Source organism: Cupressus sempervirens, chromosome 11 (assembly GCF_028749045.1).
Source record: "Cupressus sempervirens isolate cs-2001-9-10 chromosome 11, ASM2874904v1, whole genome shotgun sequence".
Classification (NCBI taxonomy): domain Eukaryota; kingdom Viridiplantae; phylum Streptophyta; class Pinopsida; order Cupressales; family Cupressaceae; genus Cupressus; species Cupressus sempervirens.
The window spans coordinates 843,604,381-843,612,546 of NC_143128.1; the positions used below are offsets into that span (position 1 = coordinate 843,604,381).

Below are 8,166 nucleotides of genomic sequence, written 5' to 3' on the forward strand. Positions count from 1 at the left end.
TGCATACCTACCTAATTACTCAAGTGCTTTTAAAATCACACGTAATCCTTATATTATATAATAATATCTTTTTACGTAAGAATTAAAGGTGTCAAATTTTGATGTGCCAAAGCATGCAAAAGTCACCGTTGCAAATAGCGCCATAAATAGCTTAACATTACATTGATAAGCCACTTTTAGAACATTTTCATTTTATTGTTGATGAATATTTTTATTTTTCACCAATGACACTACCAGAAAAATAAATACAAATGCTATTACAATTCAAATGATCTTAATTAACAAATGCACATCGACGTCTGATCTCGCCTTCTGTTCCAGTGAGTACTTGGACTTCAGACATACGTTGCATAGAGTTCTTAAAGTTTTCAAAGAAACTCTCATTCTTGACCTGCTTATCAACAAGCGTTTTAGCAATGGGATCTGTCAGCAACGCAACATCAGATTGAAAGAGGCCTTTCTTTTCTTTGAGAATAGTGAAGTAATGGCTATCAAAAGCGAGGGAGCTATTTGGATCCATTGCTACAGTAGTTGTTATGTCTGATTGACTTGTACATTTGCTCTTCAAAAATTCAGCATAAGTTAGATCTAAGGAAGGATCCATGTCTCCTTTTCCTGTGAAGTTGTATAACCTGTTGCTAAAATGCAGGACAAAAACTGATTCCAATCGTATGTCCACCTATTAATTCACGATAACAACAACAATCATAATAATATTACAATCTCGATTCAACAAATAAATTAACTAGTGTAGTTCAATACTCAAATACTTGACATGTTTCTCACCAGAGAGAACAACAAGGTCTTTAACATCTAGTCCTTTGCTCGCAAAAGATGTCTTTAGTTGCGAGAAGTTAAAAAATGGTGAAGGAATGTCTGTCAATGCCTCACTCTTTCGAGATATCACTCCATCCCTACGCCCTGTTTTCACTCGCCAAGATGGACCTCCACTCTACACACAACATAGAAACTCAAACATATGGATAAGATAAACAATGGACAAAGTAGTTGTGAACTTGTGTTTATATAATTACGTACCCCAGCAACGACAGCGTCTCGAGCAATAAGGGCGACAATGTCTGCACACGAAACGACGCCCGGACATTTGGCCTCAATTTGTGCTTTCACATCATCATACACTTCAAACCCGCGCAGGCTCAGATTTGGAATCGCTGCTTTCTCTGCTGTGTTGTTGGCCGTGGAATTCAAAAGCACCGACGCGTCGCAACCCTAATAAAACCACAACACATTTCAGTTATATATTTCTTACTTAAAAGAGGGAAATAAATTGAGATATGGAGGAGAAATGGGTGAAGTTAATTGTTAGTTGGACAGCTGTTAATTCTGACCCGGAAATAGCAGCACTATTTATGAGTAGCTTGGACAGCTGTTCGTCCTTATCTATGAATAGCAATTGTATTTATGGGTGGTTTGGACAGCTGTTTGTCCACTTGCCAAAAATTAGTAAATGGTTATTATTTACTAATTTTAGTGATTTCCTTTTGGACACTTTGCAACCAATTCTATTATTGGCTGTCGAGTTGTCTTAATCTCAGCTGTTGATTTGATTTAATCTCGGTCGTTGGTTTACCAACAGGAGTAGTATAAAAAGGGGTCATTGGGTTATTTGGATGAAGAAGCTTTTGTAGAAGTAGTTTGCAGTGTTAGCAAACAGTCTTGCAGTGTTAGCAAGGGCGCAGTGTTAGCGCAGGGATAGCAGTGAGGAATATTAGCGAGAGAAATTAAGAGGTTGTCGGAGTTCTACCAGTGAGAGGCAAGGAATTTTGTATCTCTTGATTTGCTGAAGTTTAATATAATTCCTCATCTGTAGAACTAGTTTTCCCTTAAGAATTTTTCCAGTGACAATTTGTTCGAAAATATTGTGTTCATTGTGTTGCGCATTTCTTTCCATATTTTATAAGTGAAGTTGCAATTGTGTTATTTTTCGATATTAGCTGAGAATTTGTTTTCAACAGTTTAATAATCGTTTATGATAGGAGATTAATAATCAGTGACTGCAATAGTTAGATTTTTCACATGGTATTAGAGCATTGTTAAGGGTAGAAGAGTTTTGCCCTAGGAAAGAAATTTTGATCTCTTTAGATTTATTATTGCTTTAAACCCTTGAGATGGCTTCAGCTAGTTTGAGAGATCAGGATGGATTGGATGGTGCCTCAAATTTTGGTGTCTGGAAGGCCAGAATTTCTTTATTGTTGGAAGAGAATGGTATCAAGGATTATGCTATCAGTGGTGTACCTGTACCAACGGATGCAACACAGCTTGCAGCATATAGGAAGGATGATGCCAAAGCGAGGAGGATTATCCTTAATGGTGTCAAGGATCATATTGTTCCACATATCTCGGAGCTAGATACAGCGAAGAAGATGTGGGACGTCATTCTAAATCTGTACCAAAATGCTACCACCAACAGGAAGTTGATTCTCAAAGAGAAGCTAAAGAATACCCGGATGAATCAGGGAGAAGATGTCACAAGTTACCTCACCGGGCTCAGACTTGTCAATGATGAGTTAGCAGCTGTTGGAGATAGCCTTAGTGATGACGAGCTAGTGAGAATAGCCCTAAATGGGTTTACTAAACAATGGAGTGTCTTTGTTCAAGTTGTCAATGGACGAGATACTTTACCGAGTTGGGATCAACTATGGACTGATTTCACTCAGGAGGAGTTTAGACTAAGTCTTGTCAATGGGGCCAACAAGAGTCAGAAAAATGAGGTGGAACAAGAGAACGTTGCCCTAGCGGGTAAAGGGAAAGCAAAGAAGGGATCTAGCAAAGGATCAAATTCACAAAGTGAAAAGAAGAAGAAGGACCTTTCTAAAGTCAAGTGCTTTAGATGTCACGAGTTTGGCCACTATGTCAGTGATTGCCCAGAGAGGAAAAAGGGTAAGAAGCAGGTGGCAGCTTCAGCAAGTGTAGAAGAGCTCTCGAGCAAAATGGAAGATGAGTTTGCACTCATAGCTTGTATGGTTAGCTCAACCTCACAGTGTGTTTGGTATATAGATAGTGGGGCGTCATTTCATATGATAAGAGTTAGAGAGTACTTCTCCAGTTACAAGGAGGAGGACACCAACATCCAGATTTTTATGAAAAACTTGTCCAAACTCAACCCTGTTGGGAAAGGGACTATTCAGTTTCAGAGGGAGAATGGAAAGATAATTCCTTTTCATGATGTGTTATATGTGTCAGGCTTAGGTATGAATTTGATTTTTGTATCTGTTCTTCAGGATAGGGGGTATAATGTACTCTTTAGAGGGACGCGTGTTGATTAAGCACAAGGATTGGAAATCACTCATAACTATTGGAGTTAGGAGTGGTCGCCTTTATAGATTGCAGTTTGATACTCCTAAGGCACTTATGAGCAACAGTAATCTTAGAAATCTTGGAGAGCTATGGCATAGGAGGATGGGTCATATTCATCATGGAGCACTTAGATTGCTTCGTGAGACCGTGACAGGTGTTCCAGAGGTGAGCACAGAGCATGACAATGTATGTAAGGGATGTGTGTTGGGGAAGTTTGCGAAAGCATCTTTTCCAAGGAGTGACACCAGATCTAAGGGTGTTCTTGATCTAGTACATTCAGATGTTTGTGGACCAATGTCGACGAAATCTCTTAGAGGATATGAATACTATGTTACTTTTATTGATGATTTCTCTAGAAAGACTTGGATATTCTTCTTGAAGACTAAGGATGAGGTTTTCAGTTGATTTCAAGAGTTCAAGGCTCTTGTGGAGAACTCGACAGGAAAGAAGATAAAGGTTCTTCGGTCAGACAATGGAGGTGAGTACAAAGGAAATGTCTTCCAGGAGTTCTGTACCAGAGAAGGAATCAAGAGAGAATGGACTATTCCTTACAATCCACAGCAAAATGGAGTTGCTGAGAGGAAAAACCGTTCTATATCGGAGGCAGCAAGAGCTATGCTACATGGCCAGGACATGCCCCATTACTTATGGGCAGAGGCGTGTAATACAGTAGTCTACATTTAGAATAGAGTTCCACACAAGGTGCTAGGGAAGATGACACCAGAGGAGGCTTTCACAGGGAAGAAGCCAGATGTTAGTCACTTCAGGATATTCGGGAGTTTGGCATATTGTCATATTCCTAGAGATACACGTACAAAGTTAGATCAGACTGCAAAGAGGGGGCACTTTGTTGGGTACAGTGAGAGCTCAAAGGCATATAGAATTTTCATTCTAGGGACTAAAAGAATTATTGTCAGACGGGATGTCAAGTTCATGGAGGACAAGGCATTCAAGAGATCCAGAGATTTGCCAGCAGATGATCAGAGTGAGCAGCCAACAGAAGCTCCAAGACCAAGTCAAGGGCAGCAAAGCTCAAGTACAGTTACCAGTACGAGTGTAGACTCAGTTAGTGAAGATTCACAAAGTATGGAGCAATGGGTGCAACAGGAAATGCATCTAGAAGACTTAGAGGTTGACATTTCATCCTCTACAGTTGGTAGTGGGAACCATCTAGTTCCAAATACACAAAGGGATACTCAGGAGTTTGTGGGAGCTCCTAGGAAGAGTACTAGACAACGGAGACAACCAGCCAAGTTCAATGACTATGTGGCATTAGTTAGTCAGTTGGTAGATAGTGAGCCTTCTAGCTATCAAGAAGTTGCAGAACATCAGGTATGGCGAGATGCTATGGTTGAGGAATATTCTTCAATAATGCAGAATGATGTGTGGGAGGTAGTACCTAGACCAACAGATAGGACTGTAGTTGGATCACGCTGGATCTATAAGATAAAGCACAGTGCAGATGGTAGCATCGAGAAATACAAGGCTAGGTTCATGGCAAAGGGGTTCTCTCAAAAGGAGGGAATAGACTATGAGGAGACATTTGCTCCAGTTGCCAGGTATACTTCTATACGAGGTGTAATCTCACTTGCAGCACAGATGGGATGGCAAATCCATCAAATGGATGTCAAGACAGCATTCCTCAATGGTGAGTTGGAGGAGGTATACATAGAACAATCAGAAGGCTTTCTAGCACACAACAAAGAGACCCACATGTGCAGATTGAAGAAAGCATTGTACGGACTCAAGCAGGCTCCTAGAGCGTGGTATGAGCGCATTGATACATACTTGCAGAAAATGAGCTTTGTAAAGAGTGAAGCAGATGCTAACCTCTACTACTTGATGGTTAGGGGTGAGATTCTCATTCTTGCTCTTTATGTGGATGACCTATTTCTTATAGGTTCACTAGGGCTCATAGTGGATTGCAAGAGGAACCTTGCAGAAGAGTTCGAGATGAAGGATTTAGGACTTATGCACTACTTTCTAGGCATGGAAGTGTGGCAGACAGATGGGGAGATTTTCTTTGGTCAAGGGAAATATTGCATTGAAATATTGAAGAAATTTGGGATGGAGGATTGCAAAGCCATGTCTACACCCATGATCACGAATTGGAGGAAGGTAGATACATCTAAGGAGAAGGATGTAGATCCCACTTTATATAGACAGTTGATTGGTTCGCTTATGTATTTGGTCAACACTAGGCCAGATATAGCATTTGCAGTAAACTCTCTTAGTCAGTTCATGGTTGAACCAAAGAGAATGCATTGGATAGCGGCTAAGCATGTGCTACGTTACTTGCGTGGTACAGTCGAGTATGAGATCAGATATGTTCGAGGTGAAGGTATCAGGTTGATAGGCTATATTGATGTAGATTGGGAAGGAAGTACAACGAACAAAATGAGCACTTCAGGATGTTGTTTCAGCTTGGGATCAGGAGTTGTATCTTGGTTCAGCAGGAAGCAGAAGTCTGTGGCTCTAAGTTCAGCAGAAGCAGAATACATAGCAGCTAGCATGGCGACATGTGAAGCTATATGGCTTTAGAAGTTGTTAGTAGCCTTGTTTGGTCAGAAGGTTGAGACTACTGTGATACATTGTGACAATCAGAGTTGCATCAAGTTGTCTGAGAATCCAGTGTTTCATGATAGGTCTAAACATATAGATATCAGATATCACTTCATCAGAGATTGTGTACAAAGGGGAGTTGTTCGACTACAATACATAGCTACAGATGAGCAGGTAGCAGACATTCTGACGAAGGCTTTGGGAAAGGCCAAATTTATCTTCTTCAGAGATAAGATGGGTGTCATGCAGAACAGCTTCCTCGCTAAGAGGGAGTGTTAATTATTGTTAGTTGGACAGCTGTTATTTCTGACCCGGAAATAGCAGCACTATTTATGGGTAGCTTGGACAGCTGTTCGTCCTTATCTATGAATAGTGGTTGTATTTATGGGTGGTTTGGACAGCTGTTTGTCCACTTGCCAAAAATTAGTAAATGGTTATTATTTACTAATTTTAGTAATTCCCTTTTGGACACTTTGCAACCAATTCTATTATTGGTTGTCGAGTTGTCTTAATCTCAACCGTTGGTTTGATTTAATCTCGGTCATTGGTTTACCAACAAGAGTAGTATAAAAAGGGGTCATTGGGTCATTTGGATGAAGAAGCTTTTGTAGAAGCAGTTTGCAGTGTTAGCAAACAATCTTGCAGTGTTAGCAAGGGCGCAGTGTTAGCGCAGGGATAGCAGTGAGGAATATCAGCGGGAGAAATTAGGAGGTTGTCGAAGTTTTGCCAGTGAGAGGCAAGGAATTTTGTATCTCTTGATTTGCTGAAGTTTAATATAATTCCTCATCTGTAGAACTAGTTTTCCCTTAGGGGTTTTTCCAGAGACAATTTGTCTGAAAATATTGTGTTCATTGTGTTGCGCATTTCTTTCCGTATTTTATAAGTGAAGTTGCAGTTGTGTTATTTTTCGATATTAGTGAGAATTTGTTTTCAGCAGTTAAATAATCGTTTATGATAGGAGATTAATAATCAGTAACTGCAATAGTTAGATTTTTCACACGCACAAAACAATCATGGAAAAGCAATCGTAAGAGGGGAGCCGCAAGGGTGCTATCATAGTCTATGTGCTGCTTCACCACCTTCTTCACTATTTCCTCTGCAGATGGACAACTTTTTTATAGAAATCATACCTCAGCTCACCCCCCTCGCACGAAAATGAAATTGAAAGGAGAGCAAAGAAGATAAGCCACAAGCTCGCCATCTCTATCTTTATCTCTCTTTCTACTGATTGTTGTATTAGAAATTCGAACCGGCCTTTCTATTTATATCCACGCAACCACGCGGCTTCTCTTCATTATAATTATATATGTTGGCAAAATCCTATCAGTTAAGTGTGTTCTACGTATTCCTCAGTCAAATTTGCCGCTCAGGATTAACATTGTATATTACATTAAAATTTTGGGCAAAATTAACCAGCCCGGTACGTTGTTTGTTTTCAGTATCAAGCTCCAGTTTTCTATAAATGCTGTGGACGGAGTCCAAATTATTTGCAGTATTTTAAACTAAACAAAACATTGTCTGCAATATTGAACCGTGTTCAAGTGTGTTATTTTCTCCCTCTCTGTCATTGTCAAACAGACAACCTGGCGAAGATTAAATGGTCATGTCTATGTAATATTATAAAGGTACAAGTCGGCAGTATAAAATGAAAGAAAACCTATAAGTCCAATATTATGTTTATCGAGAAATCCAGGCCAAGAAATGAGAGACTGATTTCCGGAGATTAATTGACTCAAGTGGTTATCTACAGCTACGAGAAGAAATTTGTGTTTAAGATTTTTTAATGATGAATAGTTGATATTTAATAGTAAATTTCAACAATAATGTTAATGTTCCTATAAAAGGAGTAGAATATAATCAGACACTCAAAAGTCAACATGATAAAAGTCTTAACGATTAAAGAAAAGTATTTATAACGGTACGTAGTTAAAATAATCTTCGTGGTAAAGAAAAGAGTTACAGTTTATGAATTCTTCTAACCATTCAAGAGGTTGCGGAACTGGAAAGCAGATTCCAAATTTGTTAGGGTGTTTTTAAATTTTTTACTTCTTCTGAATTGAAATAGTAATGCAAATAGGAACTCTATTTAAGGAAACTTGTCACTGTCATAGTAATTACAGGTGTCACAATTACATTGAGAATATAAACTGATTACATGATGAGGGAGACCAACCACAACATTTATGTTGATGCTTATTAGATGTTTAGAGAGCTTGAGGAACAGGATCACAATAAGTATTATTGCTACAAGTATATCAACTCTAATATGAAACTAAACCATCCTTT

The 8,166-nt window shown here is 39.2% G+C and overlaps 1 pseudogene; it reads right to left on the minus strand.

Moving 5' to 3' along the window:
- Positions 1–274: 274 nt before the first annotated feature.
- On the minus strand, positions 275–7,081 carry LOC149532185 (peroxidase 39-like; annotated as a pseudogene).
- Between the last annotated feature and the right edge of the window lie 1,085 nt (positions 7,082–8,166).